The sequence below is a fragment of the Salvelinus sp. IW2-2015 genome, linkage group LG4q.2, assembly GCF_002910315.2.
Source record: "Salvelinus sp. IW2-2015 linkage group LG4q.2, ASM291031v2, whole genome shotgun sequence".
NCBI classification, from domain to species: Eukaryota; Metazoa; Chordata; class Actinopteri; order Salmoniformes; family Salmonidae; genus Salvelinus; species Salvelinus sp. IW2-2015.
Window position 1 is genome coordinate 15,986,995 of NC_036843.1, and position 23,681 is coordinate 16,010,675.

The window sequence follows — 23,681 nt, forward strand, 5'->3', positions numbered from 1 at the left end:
CTCTGATTGAGAACCATACCAGGCCAAACACATAGAAAAGGAAAACCTAGACCTACAACATAGAATACCAGACATAGAGTGCCCACCCAAACTCACGCCCTGACCAACCAAAAAGAGACATAAAAAGGATCTCTACGGTCAGGGCGTGACACATTTTTTGGTATATATTATGTTTGAGTGTTGAAGTGTGCCCCTTGCTATCCGTAAAAAAAAAAGAAATTGTGCAGTCTGGTTTGCTTAATATAAGGAATTTGAAATTATTTATACTTTTACTTTTGATATATAAGTATATTTTAGCAAATTGCATTTACTTTTGATACTTAACCCTTGTGTTGTCTTAAGGGTCAAAAATGACCCGCCACTATGTTTAACAGCAGAGAAAACCCCCTAAATGATTTTTTTTCAACTTGAAATTTGATGACTTTTCCTATCATTACAAAAAAGTGAAACATCGCCTTTGTTCATATTTCCATGAAAGCTGTACACCACCATTTTTGACTCGGCAGTTAAAAAAATAACTTACACACCACAAAAACACAAAGGCACACACACACACACACACACACACACACACACACACACACACACACACACACACACACACACACACACACACACACACACACACACACACACACACACACACACACACACACACACACACACACACACACACACCAACGCACGCACGCACGCACGCACGCACGCACGCACGCACACACACACAAAATGAGAAATTGAGATTATGTATGCTACTGATTGAACTCAGACAAAACTAAAACTTTCTTGTGCATGTGCAGCATCTCCCCTCCATGACCCCACACATGACTCAAGTTCACAGACAAAATAAAAACTATTTCAGACAAAAGAAACAACATTTCAGAAAAAAATAACATTTCTTGAAAGCATTGTTTACTAATGGGGAATGCAGTCAGAGGGTATAAAGGTGCTGCAGATGACAGTCCCTCCAGTTCTCTCTTTGCTGAAGCCATGAGTGCACGTTTCAGTGCCCAACAGGTTGAAGATTAAAAAAATTCAGATGTCCAAGAGGAACAAGAGAACAATGATTTAGAAGAGGATGAGGTGTCTGAAGAAGAAGATGGGGAAGAATAGGACCCACAAGACATGCAGTTGCCTATGCCCAGGACATCGCCTCAACATTCTACATGTTCATCACACCAGCCATCGAATAAATCATCCTGGAGATGACAAATATGGAGGATTTCCGTAAATATGGAGACAACTGGAAAAGGATGGATGAGATTGACCTGCATGCCTACATAGAGCTGCTAATCTTAGTGGGTGTGTATAGGTCCCGAAGCGAGGCTACATATAGTCTCTGGGATGCAGAGAGTGGAAGGGCGATTTTCCGTGCCACGATGCCACTGAAAGTCTTTCACACTTTCTCAAGAATGCTACGATTTGATAATGTGAGTCAAGACCTGCAAGACGTGTGAGAGACAAACTGGCGGCCATAAGAGAGGTCTGGGAGAAGTGGGTGGAGCGTCTGCCATACCTCTACAACCCTGGGCTTCAAGTAACAGTGAATGAGCAACTGGTTCCATTCAGTGGTACATTTTTATTTTCATATCTCTAATGTAAGTGATTTTCACTGTTAATTGTATTATTTATATCTGTAATATCATTGATTTGTGTGATTGTTTTCTGTGACACTGATACTAATTACTGATAGTAATCTCTTTTGTCAAAAGGTCGCTGTCCTTTCCGGCAGTATATGCCAGGCAATCCAGTAAAGTATGGCATCAAGATATGGGTGGCCTGTGACGCACAATCCAGCTACGCATGGAAGATGCAAGTGTACACAGAAAAGCCGACCGGTGGAGGCCCGCAGAAGAACCAGGGGATGCGGTTTGTGCTTGATGTGACAGATGGACTGAGGGGGCACAATGTCATGTGTGACAATTTCTTCACCTCTTATGAACTCAGCCAGCAGACTCTGAAGAGGAAGATCACCGTGGTTGGCACAGTTAGAAAGAACAAGCCTGAGCTCCTCCCTGCGCTCCTCGCAACAAGGGTGAGAGAGGCCTTTTCATCAAAGTTTGCCTTCACCTCCACCACCACTCTAGTTTCTTACCTCCCAAAGAGGAACAAGAATGTGGTCCTCCTGAGCACACTGCACAAAACGCCTGAGATCAGTGATCGTGAGGACAGGAAGCCAGCCATCATCCTGGACTACAACCACAACAAAGGAGGCGTGGACAACCTGGACAATGGAATTGGAACTTACAGCTGCAGGAGGATGACTGCCCGCTGGCCCCTGGTCATCTTCCATAACATCATTGATGTGTCCTCATACAATGCTTTGTGACATGGAACAAGATCAACACTACCTGGATGCCTGATAAGCGGAACAAGAGGAGGGTGTTCCTGGAGTAGCTGGGAAAGGCACTTGTAATCCCACACATTCAAAGAAGGGAGCGCCTCACCCGTACAGCGGCCTCTGCAGGGCTTGTGAAAGCTGTTCAGGGGGCTTGTCACGTTCGTTATAATGAGCGGACCAAGGCGCAGCGTGAGTAGAGTTCCACATTATTTATTTCAGTGAAACTTCAAACAAACAAAGAATAAACGAACGTGCAGTTCGTAGCGCACATAGCACTAAACAAAAACAATATCCCACAATGCAGGTGGGAAAAGGACCACACTAAGTATGATCCCCAATTAGAGGCAACGATCATCAGCTGCCATTGAGCGGGACTGGACGCCATGCCTGGACTGGGCACCGGCGCAAAGGAAGGCTCAGGCCATGGAGCGGGACTGGACGCCATACCTGGACTGGGCACCGGCATAGAGGAAGGCTCCGGCCATGGAGCGAGACTGGACGCTGTGCCTGTACTGGGCACCGGCGCAGAGGAAGGCTCCGGCCATGGAGCGGGACTGGACGCTTTGCCTGGACTGGGCACCGGCGCAGAGGACTCAGGGCTGGTGACACACTCTTCAGGGCAAGTGCGGGGAGCCGGCACAAGACGTACCGGGCTGGGAAGGCGCACTGGAGGCCTGATGAGTGGAGCCGGCACAGGTTTCACCGGACTGATGACACGCTCTTCAGGGCGAGTGGGGGGAGCCGGCACAGGACGTACCGAGCTGAGAAGGTACACTGGAGGTCTGGTGTGTGGAGCCGGCACAGGTTTCACCGGACTGATGACACGGTCTTCAGGGCGAGTGCGGGGAGCCGGCACAGGACGTACCGGGCTGGGGAGGCGCACTGGAGGCCCTTAGTGCGTGGAGCCAGCACAGGTTTTACCGGACTGATGACACGCTCTTCAGGGCGAGTGCGGGAGCCGGCACAGGACGTACCGGCTGTGAAAGCGCACTGGAGGCCTGGTGTGTGGAGCCGGCACAGGTTTCACCGGACTGATGACCGCTCTTCAGGGCAAGTGCGGGGAGCCGGCACAGGACGTACCGAGCTGAGAAGGTACACTGGAGGCCTGGTGTGTGGAGCCGGCACAGGTTTCACCGGACTGATGACACGGTCTTCAGGGCGAGTGCGGGGAGCCGGCACAGGACGTACCGAGCTGAGAAGGTACACTGGAGGCCTGGTGTGTGGAGCCGGCACAGGTTTCACCGGACTGATGACACGGTCTTCAGGGCGAGTGCGGGGAACCGGCACAGGACGTACCGGGCTGGGGAGGCGCACTGGAGGCCTGGTGCGTGGAGCCGGCACAGGTTTTACTGGACTGATGACACGCTCTTCAGGGTGAGTGCGGGTAGCCGGCACAGGACGTACCGGCTGTGAAAGCGCACTGGAGGCCTGGTGCGTGGAGCCGGCACAGGTTTCACCGGACTGATGACACGCTCTTCAGGGCGAGTGCGAGGAGCCGACACAGGACGTACCGGGCTGAGAAGGCGCTCTTCAGGGCGAATGCGCTGCAGAATACACCTAACCAACATCTCTCTCCGATCTCCCTCCTCACACTGCTCCATCGACTCCCCGACGGTCTCTGTCTCTCTCCTCGGCTTGACCGACCGCTCCTTGTTCCCCCCCAAAAAAAATCTTGGGGTTTCTGTGGCCGCGGACCCCGGCGTCGTCACTGTCCTCCTATACTCCTTGGCGACTCCTGCCAAGGAAGGGTCTCGCATCCACCCATTATTTCCTCCCATGTCCAGCTCTCCTTTTCCTCCATGGCACGCTGCTTGGTCCTGTAGTGGTGGGATATTCTGTCACGTTCGTTACAATGAGTGGACCAAAGCGCAGCGTGAGTAGAGTTCCACATATTTATTGAGGTGAATTTTCAAACAACAAAGAAATAAACTAACGTGCAGTTCGTAGCGCACATAGCACTAAACAAAAACAATATACCACAACGCAGGTGGGAAAAGGACCACACTAAGTATGATCCCCAATTAGAGGCAACGATCATCATCATCCAATTGGGAACCATACTCACACCAACATAGAAATTAAAGTCTAGAACACCCCCTAGTCACGCCCTGACCTAAAACACCATAGAGAACCCCGAGGGCTCTCTATGGTCAGGGCGTTACAGGGCTGAATCATGTCCTGATCCACCTAAGGCTGCAGCTGGGTCAGGCAAGAGGAGGCAATGCCAATCTGCCCCCCAAAGAAGGACTGTAAAACAAATACTATGTGCTGCACATGTGAGAAATACATCTGCAAAGTCCATGCACACACACTTGCATACTGTCCTACATGTGCTAATTAGAGTTGATTGATTTATGTTCTTCACGTTTTTGTTTTGTATCTATTATATTATTTTATTCTTATTTATTGTTGTTGTTTATATACCTTGTGGGTAGAGGCAATGGTTAAAAAAATGGGAGAAGACTAGTATTTTGCAGTTGAATTCCTCATTGTACAGTATATAAGAATATATCACTGTTAAGACTGTTATTGTTACCCTTCAATAAAATGCATTCAAAACGACTTTCTGCACATTTCTGCTACTTTCTTAGGCTATACAAGTGCTATCTCTGCTAATGTATGTTTACACCTATGCAGTACCTTTAGCAATAATAATAATAATAATAAACCTCTACTTTAGTAAAGAAAACAATTATGCCAGGTGTGTTGTAATAAAAACGAGTGTCCACTGATTAAATGCAGGAAAACCCAGATATTCACAAAGTTTGTGATGAATGACAGGTAGTTTCTTCATACAAAATAGATTTGGGGTTTAAAATTCAATTAAGCTGCTTTATTTTAGGGGTTTAGTGAAGGCAGGTCATTTTTGACCCTTAGGACAAGGGTTAAGGTGTCTTTACTTTTACTCAAGTACAACAATTTGGTACTTTTTCCACCACTGGTGTTGTGCAATCACCTGTGCTCGCCGTTATACAACTGTCAAGATCCTGTACTTCTCACTCTCCCCCCCACCTCCTCCCTTCTGCTCGATGACGTAGCGCAGTTTCACGGGTCCAAGCAAGCCCCCCCACAATTTATTTTTTCATGGGGCAGAGAGAAACATTTGCAGTATTATAGATAATATTATGCTATTGTACACATTTTGTCACGAGGCTGAGAGATAATGTTTCTGTTTTAGCGCTCAAGGATTCTTGAAAGATGGGATAACCTCAACTTTTTTCAACAAATATTTGTCTTAATATTACAAATGCAACTAACTGGAATCATGTCTACTCAGTCAGAGTAGAGCACTACATTTTACATTAGATTATTCAAATATGTAGTACAAATCTCAGAACTTATTTTTGTTTTGTGTTATAACACAATTAAATGCTCCAGGGCTAATTTATACAAAAATATTAACGCATAATGCAACAATTTCAATGATTTTACTGAGTAACATTACATATAAGGAAATCAGTCAATTTCACATGACTGGGCAGGAGCACAGCCTTGGACGGGCCTGGGAGGGCAAATAAGGAATCTGATGTCTAGCATTTACTTTTACTTTTTTTTAAAAACTTTTACTTAAGTACACTTAAAACCAGATACTTTAAAACTTTTACTCAAGTAGTATTTTACTGGGTGAGTTTCACTTTTACTTGAGTATCCAGGTATCTTTACTTTTACTCAAATATGACAATTTAGTACTTTTTCCATCACTGACAGTTCAGCTTTAAGCTAGTCAGTTTGGAAAACGCCTCACTGAGTGAGTCAGAGAGACCAGTCTGGAAAACAACTGCTCGTAGTTATCGAGTGTCCTCCAGAAATGATGTCCCCATGACAACCCTCAATGACTGTCACTGCAAACAGAGCTGCCTTCTAATGTAGACTTAGTTCACTTCCCATCACAGACAACACAACTACAAAACTCCCCCAAAAAACAGCATCATCTCATTGATAAAAAATCTTAAAAACACGTACCCTACATCATATATTAAATAGGCCTAATGTCTGTGTGTATGCATGTGTGCGACCTGTATCTGTCACACTGCCAAATATTCATTGGATACTTTTTCACATCACATTTATCCTGGGGTAAATAACCAATAACCAGATGCCCCCACACACACCCTCCAGAGGTTGCACTGACCCCCTCCCCCCATGAAATAATTCCAGGCAAGGCAACAAAGTCAGCAAGACACTATCGACTTTCTTTTCTCTTCACTACAACACACACACACACATACACACACACACACACACACACACACCACACACACACACACACACACACACCACACACAAACACACACCACACACACACACACACACACACAACACACACACCACACAACACACACACACACCACACACACACACCACACACACAACACACACACACACACACACAAAACCCTGCAGCTTCATTAGTACATTACATGGCCTGTAATTAGAATGAGGGCCAGCCTCGGCAGCGGGCGCGGTGCAGGGAAGCACAAGTTGCCAAGTAAATTACCTTGTAGCCATTATCAATTTCCAGGCTTACTGGTCTTAAGTAACCCCCCTTCTCCCTGTGGTCCTTCCAGCAATTTCTCTCTGCCTGATAAACATGCTGATTAAAGCGAGCGGCGTGTAAACCTTTGATTACTTTTAAAATGAAATCCATGCCCTGCCTGGGGCCTGACGCTGCTCCGCTCTGCTCAGCCGCCGCGCCGCACAGAGCTCCGACGCAGACGTGTCAGCTAATCAGATAGGAATATAGCGTGTGTGTGTGTGTGCCTCCGGGCAGAACGAAGGACAAGGAGGGAGAGGTGAGGTGCACACAATAAACACACAGGGCAAACATGGATAGATAGGGATAGGAATCGGCTAGTACAGGACAGGCTAGGCTAGTACATGGATAGACTAGGCTAGTACAGGGATAGGCTCGTACAGGGACAGGCTAGGACTAATAACAGGTATAGACTAGGTAGTACAGGGTAGGCTAGAACAAGGAAAAGACTAGTGGAGGACAGGCTAGGCTATACAGGAATAGGCTAGGCTAGTACAGGTATAGACTAGGGTAAGTACAGGGAATAGGCTAGAACAGGGAAAGGCTAGTACAGGACAGGCTAGGCTAGTACAGGATAGACTAGGGTAGTACAGGGACAGGCTAGGTTAGTACAGGGATAGGCTAGGGTAGTACAGGGATAGGCTAGGATATTACAGGATAGGCTAGTACAGGACATTGCTATGGTAGTACAGGGATAGGCTACGTACAGGGACAGCTACTCTCGACAAGGTAGAGGCAGGCTAGGTAATACAGGGACATGCTATGGTAGTACAGGGACAGGTAGCTGTATGCTGGATTCTTTACTGTCTACTGAATGTCATTGCATTGTTGATTGGGCCCAAACACATACAATAAGTACAGAAAGTCCGCTGTAGTCAGTCTTAAATGCAAAATGTACAATACAACTCAGTCTCTGGATGTAGAGTCCTGTGACAATAATTACTCCAGACTGATAACATTTCAGCATTGCACAGAGCCAAGAGGGTGAGGCATTGTCGTATAACTCTACGTAGGCACAGGGCTGTTAACTCTATTCTAATGATATGATGCCTTCTCACTCAAAAATACGTCACTTCCTGAAGAGCCAAAACAAAGCTTGAGGTAAAAAAGAGACGACAGACTGACAGAGAGAGAGAAAGACGAAGAGAGAAAGGGAAATAGATAGATGGAATGAGAGAAAGAGAGAGCGAAAGATGGAGAACGACAAGAAGAGAGAGAAAGTAGAGGACGGGGTGTCTAACTAACTGTCGACAAAGTGATTGGTTCAATGAGCTGTAAACTTGGCAAGGCCAGACTTAGCCTGATTAAATGACACAGCATTACGCCTTCCCTTTCTCCTCTGTCCTTCAGGGACCCAGAGGCAGACATAATGTTAAGAGTGGGGCCTCCGAGACCTGAATCATCTAGTAACAATGAAGTGGGCTTCCTTTTAACCGCATGGCTCTTAACTTCACCACAGATATAATGATTTACACTGACAGACAATAATAGCCGCTTTAGCGATCACTTCAGCTGACATTCAGAGATAAAGAGAACTTTCTCACACACCCTTTAAAAAAAAAAAATCTTTGGGCTAGGGTCCTTTTTCTCAATTTCCGCCTGACTGAGTAAACTGCCTGTTGCTCCAGGCCTGAAGCCAGGAATGCATATAATTGTACCATTGGAAATAAAAACACTTTGAAATTTGTAAAAATGTTAAAAATAATGTGGAGAGTTATAACACAATAGAGTATGTTAGGAGCAAATTCCAAACAAAAAAACCCAAACCAGAATTCGTTTTTTTGAAGAGACCATGCTGTCCATTCTAAAATGGCAGTAACTAAAGGGCATACTAGCTCCAAAGATGCAATTCCCATAGCTTCCACTGGGTGTCAGCAGTCTTATGTTCAAGGTTTCAGGCTTGTAACTTCCAAAACTAATAAGAAATAACAGTTTTAGTGGAAGGACAGTCATTGGAAATTCCTTTCGTGTTTTCGCATGCATGAAGAACAAAGACGCACCTGCTAAAATCGGTTTCCTATTGAATGACTTTCTTTGCCGTAAGAAATATTATAGTTTTGATTACATTTTAGGGTTACGTGAGGAACTTCAATAAGCTTGAAACGTATTTTGCACTTGTTGAAACAAAGTTTAGGAAGTAGATTTTCGGATTCCCTTCTCTGCATGTTTGAAGGATTGGATTTACTTCAAAAATCGATGCGAAACTAAACTGACTTTTTGGGATATTAAAGAAGGATTTTATCTACACAAAACAAACTAACATGTTATATTTGCTGGGACCTTTGATGACAAATCAGAGGAAGATTTTCAAAAATAAGTGAATCATTGTAATCGCTTATTTGTGAATTTAATGAACCTGTCGGTGAAAAAATATTTTTGATGTGGGGCAACCGTCCTCAAACAATCCGCATGTTAATGCTTCTTTGCTTGTAAAAGCTACTGTAAATCGGACAGTGCAGTTAGATCAACAAGAATTTTCAAGCTTTCAACAAATATAAGACACTTGTATGTACCTGAATGTTTAATATCCATAATTGGATATGATTTTTATTTGAACTGCGCACCCTCCAGTTAACATTAGGAAAGTTTGTCCCGCTACGCGGGACGACCTATCTGAATTAATGTACAATCTCTAGGCTTCGAACCTAGACCTCAAACCAATACGTATTACAACTTTTACCTTATGGCTTTGGCACTCACTAGCACATATTTGGGTGAAGTGTTTGTTTTGGTAGCCAATAAATACAGTGGGGCAATAAAAAGTATTTAGTTCAGCCACAATATGTGCAAGTCTCCCACTTAAAAAGATGAAAGAGAGGCCTGTAATTTTCATCATAGGTACCTTCAACCTATGACAGACAAAATTAAGTAAGAAAAATCCAAGAAAATCCATTGTAGGATTTTTAATGAATTATTTGCAAATTAATGGTGGAAATAAGTATTTGGTCAATAAACAAAAGTTTATCATCAATACTTTGTTTATACCTTTGTTGGCAAATGACAGAGGTCACGTTTTCTGTAAGTCTTCACAAGGTTTATCCACCACACTGGTTGACATGGGTATTTATAGGCCATTCCTCCAATGCAGATCTCCTCTGAGCAGTGATGTATTGGGGCTGTTGCTGTTGGCCACAACACGGACTTTCAACTCCTCCAAAGATTTTCTATGGGGTTTGAAGATCTGGGAGACTAGGCTAGGCCACTCCAGGACTTTGAAAAATGCTTCCTTAACAACCGAAGCCCACTCCTTCGTTGCGCGGGCCGGTGTGTTTGGGATCATTGGTCATGCTCAAGGAAGAACGCAGCACGTTTTCATCTATCAATGCCCTGCACTAGTGAGAGAGGAAGGTTTAATCAACTCAAAATCATCACGATCAGTGCCCCATTCTTCTTTCCTTACACGGCATATCGTCGTCCTGGTCCCCTTTGCAGAAAAACAGCCCGCAACGCAATGATGTTTTCACTCCCATGCGTTCACAGTAGGGTATGGTGTTCTTCTTTGGATGCCAACTCATGCATTCTTTGTCTCCACAAACTCACGAACCGAGGTTAGTTTTTAGACCAAAAAAGTTCTATTTGTTTTTCATCTGACCATCATACAATTCTCCAATATTCTTGCTGGATCATCCAAATGCGCCTCTACAAATACTTCTTTAGACGGGCCTAGGACATATACCCTCGGCTTAAGCAGGGGGACACGTCTTGCACTGGCATGGATTTGCCGTCCTGGCCTGGCGTAGGCTGGTGTACTAGATGTTGAAGGCTTTTGGTTACTTGGTCCCAGCTTCTCTGCAGGTCATTCACTAGTCCCCGTGTTTTTTTGGCTCACCGTTCTTGGTGATCATTTGACCCCACGGGTGAGATCTGTGCGTGGGACCCCAATCGAGGAGTATTTATCAGTGGTCTTGTATGTCTTCCATTCCTATAATACTGCCCCACAGTTAATTTCCTTCAAACAGCAAGCGCGTGCTCACCTATTGCCAGATTCATCGCTCTTCCAGCTGGTGTGCAGGTCTACAATTTGTTGTTCCTGGTGTCCTTTGACAGCTTTCTTTTGGTCTTGCCCCATTTTAGTGAGAAGTTTGGGAGTGGTGACTGTTTGAGTTGTGGACAGGTGTCTTTTATACATGATAACGAAGTTCAACAGGTGCATTAATACAAGGTAACTGAGTGGAGGAAGAGGAAGCCCTCCTAAAGATAAAGTTACAGGTCTGTGAGAGCCAGAAATCTTGGCTTGTTTGTAGGTGACCAAAACTATTATTTTCCACCATAATTTGCAAATAAATTCATAAAAAAAGCCTACAATGTGATTTTCTGGATGTTTTTTTTCTCATTTTGTCTCTCATAGTTGAAGTGTACCTATGATGAAAATATAACAGCTCCTCTATCTTTTTAAGTGGGAGAACTTGCACAATTGGTGGCTGACTAAATACTTTTTTGCCCCACTGTATTATTTGTTGAGACTGCCAGGAATGACAGGGGGCTAGTGTTGCTCTGGACAAACTGAACAACTTGGATTCCACAAATTTAGACCATACTTTCTCATCGCTGTGGGAAAGCAGGGCAGGAAGTGGAATAATGGTGAGTCTGGTGTAAATGCATAAATCTACAGAGATGGATATTGCCTGTGTTCAATGTTTCATGACACTATAAAAACACAAACTTAGATTTTATGCTGCTTGAAATATTTATCTAAATGTTTATAGTTATATCCTGAAAAAAGCGTTGAGATGGATATGAACTATATGTTCGATAAAAACTTGAGTGAAATCTGTGTTGAAGGATGTTTGGATTGGACTACCATTGGGACTGTGGTGGAGAAAAATATGATAATGTGGCACTATTAAATCAAAGCAAACTTTTTTGCAGAAACAATAGGCCTATCCTACTATTTGCAAAATCAATGCAATAACTCTATCATGACTAGCAAATTGTATAGCCAATACAATTAATGCACATTTAATTGAATATGATTAATTGAGAATGAGGCCTTTGGGTACTTGCTTATTTGAAAATCTAGCTACAATGACACCATGTTTTTGTGACCTCAGACTGTTACCAGAAGGCTTCTGTTTTTGTCCTAAATGACTGTTGGCACGCTGAAGGACCCAAGGAGCCCCATCAGGGGCAGGCTAAATAAAAGCCTGTTCCTCCTCTAGCCTAGCTGTAGTCCTCAGGAAACTAAAGGGATTAATGAGGATCTATGCTTGGAGCACGGCCCTCTCAGGCCCACAGCCATGTCCATCAGGGTACTTAGCCCCATACGTCATTAACTTCTGTTACTAATTGTCAAATTCATTAAAGGAAATCTCCCCCAAACGTCTCTATGAAAATGGATGGACTGGGCTGAATTATAAAGATGTCAGGGCTCAGAAGATTAAGGCTCCCAGACATGCTCCACAAAAAACGATATGGCCATTAAACTCTATTTCAAGGTAGCTTGTGTGATATACTTCGTAATTATATATACATACATCTTGGTAGGACCATCCGAGGTAATTCAAGTGTATTCAAAGCCATAGTTAGGCTACAGCCGCAATGCAGGAGAGATAAGATGAATAGGAGACAGAGCCTGTCATTATTAGAGCCTGTTCTTATTATAAGAGCCTGTCATATATGAGCTTGTCATTTATAGAGTCTGTCATTATTTAGAGCCGGTAGTCATATAGAGCCTGTCATATAGAGCCTGTCATATTGCTCTACTTCTTCTACTTACATCAAATGCTTGACGAATCAACACTTTTCTCAATTCTTAGCCATATTCATCCAAGTTTTGCATCAATATTGACAGACCAACTTTTATCCAAAATTCTGTCTGTAGTGTCTTGACATGAATAGAGTTTTATGGTGCTGCAAAACCAATTTCCCCTTAGGGATAACCACTACTAAGAATCAATGATTAACATATATTATATATACATTCAAGCAGAAAATGCATGAGAAAAGTGTGGAACTCGATTGAAACTATGTAGCATTACCACTTACAAGAGAATGCTGATTCTGTAAGGGAAGTATTTTACTGAACATCAAACAGGACATATATTTTCATCTTAGATTTTAAATAGGGTACTTTATGTTATCCATCATATTACTCCATCTGGATTAATATTTAATAGACCAAAGTAATTAATAAAAAACAAGGCAATTAGGAAGCTATACAATATTAAAAATTCAATATTCACAGATTCATTAAGGACATCATTCATTAAGTACATCAGAACACTCATTAAATGATTGGGTAAATTGTCAAATGAAGTCTTAATGACATACTCAAAACTCTAGAGAGATGTTTTCATGAATTAATCCAAAGGGCCCGTGTCCTCTGATTCAGACTATTAGCCAATTAACCATAGTAACTATCGTAAAATCATTACCTGATATTCCCCCCCCAAAATGTAACAGTACCTGTTCTAATACTATATAGAAGAAGATATTTATACAGTCTTTTCTCCTGGCTCATGGTGTTTACGTGCCTTCCTGCACGTTAGTGTAACTGCCCCGGCCTCATAGCATGACTAGGCAGGAAGACAGGCCTGAGAAATTCATTAAAGTGCCTTGAATGACAGTTTGCTCAAGGGCACACGGTACCATCACTCGCCCTGGCGTGTCCTTGTTGTCCAACACCTCCCCCACTCCCTCCCTCCCTTCCTACCCCGCCCCTCCGTACCACCCTATACAACCCCCCCCCACCCCACCCCACCCCACAGACGCTGGGCCTGTCTTAATGAAATGGGATTGTTCTCCCGTGCTCCACTACACGGGGGTAACYTGGGGGTCCCTGTTCTGTTGTGACGATGTGTGCTGCGCTGGGGGTCTAGGTGTAAGGCGTGTAGTTCAAGCAATTTGTGCCTGATACAATTTGGGACAACACTCCAAGGGCATGTTGTGGGTAGCCTATGTTCAGACACCTCTGTGGTCATAGACGTGACAGTCACAGGAGCCTTCCAGTGGCATGGGGGAAATTGCTATGCTGTTTATTTGTGTTATCAGCATCATTACCATTCCTTTCCTGCACAACCCCAGTTATTCCAAGGTGACCTAGCTACAGTCCTCTCTGGGTTGTGAAGGAGATGTGGAGCAGCAGGTAAAAGTATAACACAGTGGACTGTAACACCATAGGTTCAGCACTGGGCCAGACGCTATTAAACCAATATGTGCATGGAAGACTAAACTCTTGACCCTGATTTGGGTGTATACCAACACTCTAAAAGTTAAAGAAAGTGGTACAAGTACTAACAACCACAAAATGCGTGGTGGTGAGGATTATCACCACAAATGTGGGCAAAATAAACAACAACAACTAAAAAGCTGTCCATTGGGAATGTAGTTATGTTAATGTCTTTGCAAAAAAATACTCATTACTAAAACCTTTTTATTGGTTTCAGACTCAGAGATGTTCCCTTTGGTTATTTGGAGAAGCTGGTTGTTACAAGCAGCAGTTGACAGACAGGCCCTTCCTATGTGGTCTTGGTTGGGCTCCCTCCATGACTCACAATATGTCACTACTCAACAGTAAAGAAAATAACAGATGAAAAAAACTAGATGTTCATAAAGGTGGCGTTGCGTATACTGTCCCAGAGATGATACAGGATGGAGTGAGTCAGTGAGTTTCATAAGAGGGGAACTATGGCCCACAGAGTGGCCTCTATTGCCAGGTGTGGTCTGACCAGAGGGATATTACATCGCCCATTGTCTCGTCAGTGTCACCACAATGAGTGAAGCCTATCACCCTTGGAACGATGACGACTGACACAATCAGACTGTTCTGGGCTGGATTCTGGAGGTAAAGAAGACGCAACACTTCACTTTCAACACTTCCCCACTGAGGTATTTGTAGAAAGGGGAGATTTTTTTAGGGCCATTTCAGTTTGTTTCTGTTGAGTCTTCTAGCCTGCAGTGTACATACAGTACACACACACACACACACACACACACACACACACACACACACACACACACACAGCCAGTGGCGTGCAACTTACTGTGATTCATTAACAGTGACAGAGCTGTTTTCACCGATAGAGCCGGTGCATAAATATGCCACGCTGCACAGCTGGAAAACGTAGAAATTCATCAGGGCTAAAAAGTAGAGAGATTAACATTTCAGAGATTCCTCTTAAATATATATGGTTGGCTTAAACAGAGGCCCAGACGTCAGACAGCCAGGCAGGCAGAGAGTCAGAGAGCCTGAGCCAAACCAAGCACAAAGCCTTGGTTTCAGCAGTAAGCAGGGCCAAGAAGGGTACTTTCCATAGCCACATGTATGGAAAACCAACTAACCGTTGGGAAGCAGTGAAAAGGAAAATGTAGAGGAATTTATCCACCCTTTTTCATGAATGCTTGCAATTCAGGAATAAAACCCTTTTCATTATCATGCTATGGGTAGATCTATATTGTCCTGGTCCTGTTTTCTTATTGAATCAACATGTAGTCAATTAGTCCTATATGGCCCACTTGGTAGAGCATGGCGCTTGCACCGCCAGGGTTGTTGGTTCGATTCCGGGGCCACCCATACGTAAAATCTATGCACACATGCCTAAGTCGCTTTGGATAAAAGTGTCTGCGAAATAGCATATACACTACATGACCAAAAGTATGTGGACACCTGCTCGTTGAACATCTCATTCCAAAATCATGGGCATTAATATGGAATTGGTTCCCCTTTGCTACTATAACAGCCTCCACTCTTCTAGGAAGGCTTTCCACTAGATGTTGGAATATTGCTGCGGAGACTTGCTTCCATTCAGCTACAATAGCATTGGTGAGGTCGGGTACTGATGTTGGGTGATTAGGCCTGGCTCGCAGTCGGTGTTCCAATTCATCCCAAAGATGTACAGAATTGTCTAGAATGTCATTGTATGCTGTAGTGTTAAGATTTGCCTTCACTGGAACTAAGGGGCCTAGCCTGCACCATGAAAAACAGCCCCTTACTGTTACTCCTCCTCCACCAAACTTTACAGTTGGCAGTATGCATTCGAGGAGGTAGCGTGCTCCTGGCATCCGCCAAACCCAGATTAGTCCGTCGGACTGCCAGATGGTGAAGCGTGATTCATCACTCCAGAGAACACGTTTCCACTGCTCCAGAGTCCAATGGTGGTGAGCTTTACACCACTCCAGCTGACGCTTGGTGATGGTGATCTTCGGCTTGTGTAGCGCTACTCGGCCATGGAAACCGAATCTTTCATGAAGATCCCGATGAACAGTTCTTGTGCTGATGTTGCTTCCAGAGGCAGTTTTATTCATTTATTTAACCTTTATTTAACTAGGCAAGTCAGTTAAGAACAAATTCTTATTTACAATTTGGAACTCAGTAGTGAGTGTTGCAGCTGAGAACAGCCGATTCTTACGCGCTACGCTCTTCAGCACTCGGCGGTCCCGTTCTGAGATTGTGTGGCCTACCACTTCACTGCTGAGCCGTTGTTGCTCCTAGACGTTTCCACTTCACAATAACAGCACTTACAGTTGACCAGGGAAGCTCTAGCATGGCAGAAATTTGATGAACTGACTTGTTGGAAAGGTAGCATCCTATGACGGTGCCACGTTGAAAGTCACTGAGCTCTTCAGTAAGGCCATTATATTGCCAATATTTCTCTACGGATATTGTATGGCTCTGTGCTCGATTTTATCCACCTGTCAGCAACGGGTGTGGCTGAAATTGACTAATCCACTAATTTGAAGCAGTGTCCACATACTTTTGTAAATATAATGTATTCTATATTACTATTATATCAATATGGAGCCATTTCAGGTCAAAACACAGGATATGTTGCAACCTGTTCCAAACAGACTGCATCTCCATCTGCAATCAGGACACAATGCCCTGATGAAATGTCTGACGTGACTCTCCTTTCCTCTCCGTAGGGCATAAAACAAACTTTAATCCTTTCTCTGTCACTGAAACATTCTCAGTTGCCTGGGGTGAGGTGGGACTGTCTGAGACAGGGGAAGCTTCCAGTCAGGGCGATTGCAGAATTCATAAGGAATCATCATGCACCACGGCAACCGGTGTCAGTCACTTTTCCCGCTTCACAACAAGTTCTCACGCTCTCCTCTCTGCCCGGCTCCTCTCCAAGATGCAAATGCTTTCCTGCTGAGGTCGTCAATGGGGTAAAAACAGTCAGGATCCAATCAAGCATCTTGACAACATTTGGTTCTCCCTTCACGTTCTGTGCCTCAGATATCGTGGTAGGCTCCCCCCCCCCCCCCCCCTCCCCAGAAAGACGAGGAAAATATGGCTGTAATGCAGGTTTTACACACTCTCCAGACAGTATTTTTCTTCATTGGGTTATGGCTTTAGCAGCAGGAGGCAGGGAGTCTGCCACAAAGATTTCTCTCAGGGAATGCTTTGCAAAACAAAACATTGAAGTCTGCTTAATTGTCGGGGAGATGGTTGGTGGGAGTCGACTGACTGAGCGCTATGCCTCAGCCATCCGGTCGGTCAGACGTGAGGGAAGGGGAAAAGGCAGACACTTTTGGGACTGACTGATGACAGGCAGCTACAAAAAGTTGAATGACTTCTTCACAACGGGGTGCTCTAAGACTGCTCTGGGATTAGAAGCCTCAGAGTGTTTTTGTATATGTGTGAAACGGCTGGAGTTGTTGGATGGTCTCTGTCTTTGTTCCAATTTACTTTTCATTATTAACTTATTAACCCCAGTATGCTTATGTCACATTACTTTTCACATGGGTGACGATCTCTTCTTTTATCACTGTCTTTTAGTTGAAAACTGGAAAAGGGTTAGTCGAAAAAGCTACAGAAAAAGGATCAACTCTCAGACTCCTTGATGATTCAAACGTCTCAGAAACCATGTGTGAGTCACTCACATAATCAACACACAAAGTGTTAAAACACCCCCAAAATATTAGCTGAACCTAGTCCCAAGCAATCTGATGCAAATAACTCTGCTCTATGTCTACAATCAATCTCGTGACCAGGGAAAAAAATTATCTCCATTTGGGACAACGTTCACCTAACCAGCCTGCCCTTGGCAAGCCAAGATAAGGCTATCTGTTTCCATCATCACTAAACAAGATTGAGCAAAGTACATTAAGCTTAATGTACTTTAAGCAGAAAAATACAAACAAGTTACAAAGGCTTCAGGCAAGGCTCTTTATCTAATGTTTGTGTGGGTCTGACTGTTCCTTTTGCTATGTCGGTTGGGTCTGAGGGAAATATGCCTGGTTCTAATAGATCCTGTCCCGCCACTTCCACACAGGGGCGAGAACAATACAGGCGTATCTCAGCGGTAATGCTATCCTTCCTCYTGTGCAAAACAACCCGCTATCTCACCCCACTGTTTGTCACTGTTCCTTCTAACCAACACAAATATGAGCTGGTCAGTCTGAAAAAGTTAACAATGGGCTATCACAGCTAGAAGGCGAGCCAGGCAGTAAGTATCTGAGTTTAAAGAATCTAGGCTATGCTACTAGCCTCATTAGAAGAACATGAGACAAGCTACACACAGCCAGCCTTTACTTGTCCTGAAAATGCATGAAACTAATTAGAATATCTCAACTGACTTCTGAATAACATTATCCATTGTTAATGTTACTACCACACTGCTAATAATACCAGTGAAAAAAAWATATATAGATTCGTCCCACATAACAGGTACAGGACGTTCACATTAGTCTTCTTATTGATCCAATCTCATAAAGCCTCTCTGTGACCTCAGTGGCCATGATTTATGTATTAAGCAGCTTTTTAAAGAAATCTATTGTCTTTTAGCCCCCACGTGCCAAACGTCCAACACGCCTAACACGGCACAGAGTAGGGGTGTGTTTGATTTTCTCCCCTCACAACACACCGCTGTGCTGTGTAGCAACTGATTTCCAACACCTCAACCCCCTGATCAATAACCTAGGTCTCCAGGTTCAACACCAGACTCCTCTGCCTGTTCTATCCTTCTTTCCTCTTCTCTCTTCTAAACCTCACAGCAAGACCCCTCCACTACGGCACCTGCAACAACGCAACGTCAGGCTTCTAAAGGCTTCTTAAAAGGCAATGATGACAACACAATACAGGCCCAGTATGAAGAGAAGAAGAAAGAGCGAGAGATGGGGAAAAGAAAGAATGTTTGGACTTGTGGATGGTCGACTCCCCCTCTCCAATCTCAGAGGGCCCCAGCCCAGTCTGCTGCTGTCGATAATGGAGTGGAGGGTGGGGGGTGAGGCTGGGGATGGCGAGAGACTGTGTCTGTGTGTTCAACACAGGGATTATCTCCCCAAAAATGTGATGTTTTAACACGCACCAAAGGAAGGGAATATTTGAACATCTACAAAGTTCAAAGAACTGGGGGCCTGGCGCTCTCCAGTAATTTTCTGTGACATTGTGAGGAAAAATAGGAAGATTTTGGCTTGATAGAAAGGAAAGAAAAACATGAAGTTCAGGGTGTAGTAGCCCTTGGATAGGCTATTACTCAGTTATCGAAATAACGATGTTTGAAACCACTGTGTTCCTGAAAGGTCTGATTAATTACATGGTAGGAATATGATCTGAATGTAACATTTCCATCCTCCACAGAGCCAGGGCAGGAATGTGACAGAAATGTCAAGCTGCTGCTAATTAGACGTTTCATAATGAAAAGCCTAGATATGAGTATAATCTATTCTTCCCTATCAGCCTAATGAGATAGAACCTTTTGTCTTTGCTGCTCAGTTGAGAGACATTGCATTCTTATTGCTAAAAAAGTCCACAGTTTAAAAAAGAATCCAGTTGCAAGGGGATTGAGGGAAAATAGTATTCTTTCCTGTGAAGACTGTAGAAGGGGAAGTTTGGACATGCCAGGGAATTAGAGATAGGAGTTGATGCTTATAGCATCTTGTGTGGTGGATGAAGATAGAAACATGTTATCATGTAACCTGGGGCCTCTGACCTAACCTTCAAGGAACAGACACTCACTCACTCACTCACTCACTCACTCACTCACTCACTCACTCACTCACTCACTCACTCACTCATCACTCACTCACTCACTCACTCACTCACTCACTCACTCACTCACTCATAAAGAGGGGATGAAGAACTTGAGGGATGCAAGAAGGCTAATATGAACCTTTGCCCAGGCCTGTGGGGTGGGGATGAAGTGGGGACAGGCGTTTCAGCCAGGGGTTACTGACACTGCTGATCTTAATAACCAAGCTAGCCACCCTCCGTAGCATGTACAGTATTGATGTACAGGACAGGAGGAGGTGAGGCCAGGGAAACAGCTCAATGGCCTCAGAAATAAATAGAGAATAATCATAACTTTATCTGAATGTACAAGAATGTTATTAATGTAGATGTTAGTCCTGCTGCATGATCCATCCATTTCTGGAAGAGAATATCACTGAAAAAGGTATAGAAGCATCATGCATGCATTTCACAAGTTATGGATTTGACATGTTTAGTGGTAAACTGAGCAGATGTTTTCCCATCAAAACGATTTCCTCTCAAAACGTTGAATCCCTCATATGGTGAGATATGAGATAGAGAGTGACATGCTGACATTCAATCGGAGGTCTGATTTATGAGACATAATGCTTGGCAGGGCAGGGGATGAGGAGCCATCAGATATGTGGGCATCAGACCACTTTACAATCATCACCCACACACATACACACACACAGACAGAGAGACACTGAGAACGGAGTGAAAGATCCCCTCCGCCTCTGACAAAACAGTTATTTCTCCCCCCCAAAGGCCAGGTTCAAAGATCAGAACCATGACAGGATGGGCCAGGGTATGCTATGGCTGTCGTGTCTATCGGGTTACACATTTCACAGAGAGAAGGCCATTCACAGACGCCCATGAGGGGGGGGGCAAGAGGGCACATTGTCACTCTGCGATTATCACCACTGTTGGGATTGGGGGGGATATCATAATTGGGCATTTTTCTCCCATTGACAATGTTTCCACTGAAAATTATCCCATGTGAGAGACCGAAGGGAGTTGTGAGTTTGGTTTGGTTAGGCAACGCATGGGATTGGTCCATAGGTGGCACTGTTGGCTCATGTTATGAGCAGAGTTGTGGAACTTCAAGGATTTAAAGAGAAGAGGGAGGAAGAAAAACAGATTTACTCAGATTCATCACAGCTTCTAAAAAACAAAATGCTTTCATCTATGTTCAAGTGTCATTTGCCAAATAGATTTTAATAACATCTAATTAATTCAAACTGCTAGGATGAATCTTTCAAAATATCACACTTCCAAAACAGAACACATTTTTTATGCTAAAACTGCTCATTTCCTGTGAGGGTAAATTAACAGCTAATTATCGGACTCCTCTTCGCTGCAACACAAACTCAGCACTAAACCTAAGGTGAATAAAACACACAACTTTAAATAAACTGCATATTCAAAAGAAATGAGCCATAGGAAGCAATTGTATTTTCACAGAAATTTCACAGAACCCTTAACTAGGCTACACGCATGTATCTGACCTCAATGGAATGTTCAAATTAGGGTGCAATAATGAACCAGTGGACCACCCCAATTAGTAAACATAGAAAGATAGCATGGATTGTGAGTTAAACTCCAAACACACTAGGTTAAATTAACAGCTCTTTACATCCAGCCCTTCTGTAGTGACAAAGGAAGTGTATTGTTAATGTCTACAGGTCTATTCCCTCCATGGTTAACTGCTTTCCCTTGGATAGGGCCTTGGATGTCCCAGCACTGGATCTACATGTTTCCTCCCAAGACCTAAAGGGTGAGTACTTCCGCTTCCTGTTTATAACATGTCAGGCCATCCCCATCACCACACAACAACCCCCACATCGGCAACAAGCGAGCCCCTTAAAATGTTTTGCTGCTCTTGTTCCTCTGAGAGTGGTAAAAGAAAAAGGAGTCTTGTTGAATCAAATCCACGTGTGGACAGGCTGATTGCTCTGACGAGGGTAGAGCTTTTATCTTGAAGTGTGTCTGCATGTGCAGAAGTGTGTTCATTCTTAAAAGTCTAAGCCATTGGGGAGCGGCGGTTCAATGCTGACACATGGCATTTTTTAAAGGTCATACCGGGAATCATTTAGCTATTAGCTATTTGCATTTTAGGAACACTTTAGGTATAAAATATATATGTACATTTTTGTGGGGTATCAGATAACCTCCCTATACCACACCACCCCCATCAGATAACCTCCCTATACCACACCACACCCGCCAGATAACCTCCCTATACCACACCACCCCCGGCAGATAACCTCCCTATACCACACCACCCCCATCAGATAACCTCCCTATACCACACCACACCCGTCAGATAACCTCCCTATACCACACCACACCGTCAGATAACGATACAAATGTCAGCAAGGTTTGAGAAATGATTAGGTTTTAGTCAAATATTATATTTGTTTGGGCATCTTGCGTTCAATTTGCAGTCTACAAATTATTTGTAATTCTGATCCAGATACCACACCACACCACCGCCGTCAGATAACCTCCCTATACGACACCGTCAGATAACCTCCCTATACCACACCACACCACACAACCCCGTCAAATAACCTCCCTATACCACACCACACACCCCGCCAGATGACCTTCCTATACCACACAACTGTGAGATAACCTCCCTATAACACACCACTCCGTCAGATAACCTCCCTAAACAAATCTCCACCACRCCTGTCAGATAATCTCCCTATACCACACCACTGTGAGATAACCTACGTATACAACACAACACCACCCCGTCAGATAACCTCGCAATACTACACCACACATCCCGCCAGGTAACCTCTCTATACCACACCACACCACCCCCGTCAGATAACCTCCCTATACAACACCACACCACCCCGTCAGATAACCTCCCTATACCACACCACCCCCATCAGATAACCTCTCTATACCACACCACCACCACCCCGTCAGATAAACTCCCTATACCACACAACTGTGAGATAACCTCCCTATAACACACCACTCCGCCAGATAACCTCCCTAAACAACACCACACCACCCGTGTCAGATAACCTCCCTTAACCACACCACTGTGASATAACCTCCCTATACAACACCACACCACCCCGTCAGATAACCTCTCTATACCACACCACACCACCCCCCAGATAATCTTTCTATAGCACACCACACCACCCTGTCAGATAATCTCTCTATACCACACCACACCACCCGCCAGATAACCTTTCTATAGCACACCACACCACCCTGTCAGATAATCTCCCTATACCACACCATCCCGCCAGATAATCTTTCTATACCACACCGAACCACCCCAGTCAGATAACCTCCATATACCATACCACTCCCGTCAGATAATTCTCCATATACCACACCAGCCATCGGATAACCTCCCTATACCACACCACCCCGTCAGATAACCTCCCTATACCACCACCACCCGTCAGATAACCTCCCTATACCACACCACACAACCCCTGTCAGATAACCTCCCTATACCACACCATCAGATAACCTCCCCATATATAACACCACACAACCCCCGTCAGATAACCTCCCTATACAACACCATCCCGGTCAGAAAACTTCCCTATACCACACCACCACTTCAGATAATCTTCCTATACCACACCACACACACCGCCAGACAACATCCCTATACCACACCACACCACCCCCGTCAGATAACCTGCCTATAACACGCCACCCCTTCAGATAATCTCCCTATACCATACCACACAACCCCTGTCAGATAATCTCCCAATACCACACCACCCCCGTCAGATAACCTCCCTATACCACACCACATCACCCCCATCAGATAACCTCCATATACCATACCACCTCTGTCAGATAACCTCCCTATACCACACCACCCCGTCAGATAACCTCCCTATACC

The 23,681-nt window shown here is 44.3% G+C and overlaps 1 pseudogene; it reads left to right on the forward strand.

Annotated features, from left to right (window-relative positions):
- LOC139027627 (uncharacterized) overlaps positions 1-23,681 on the forward strand; it is a 70,165-nt pseudogene that overhangs the window by 14,757 nt on the left and 31,727 nt on the right.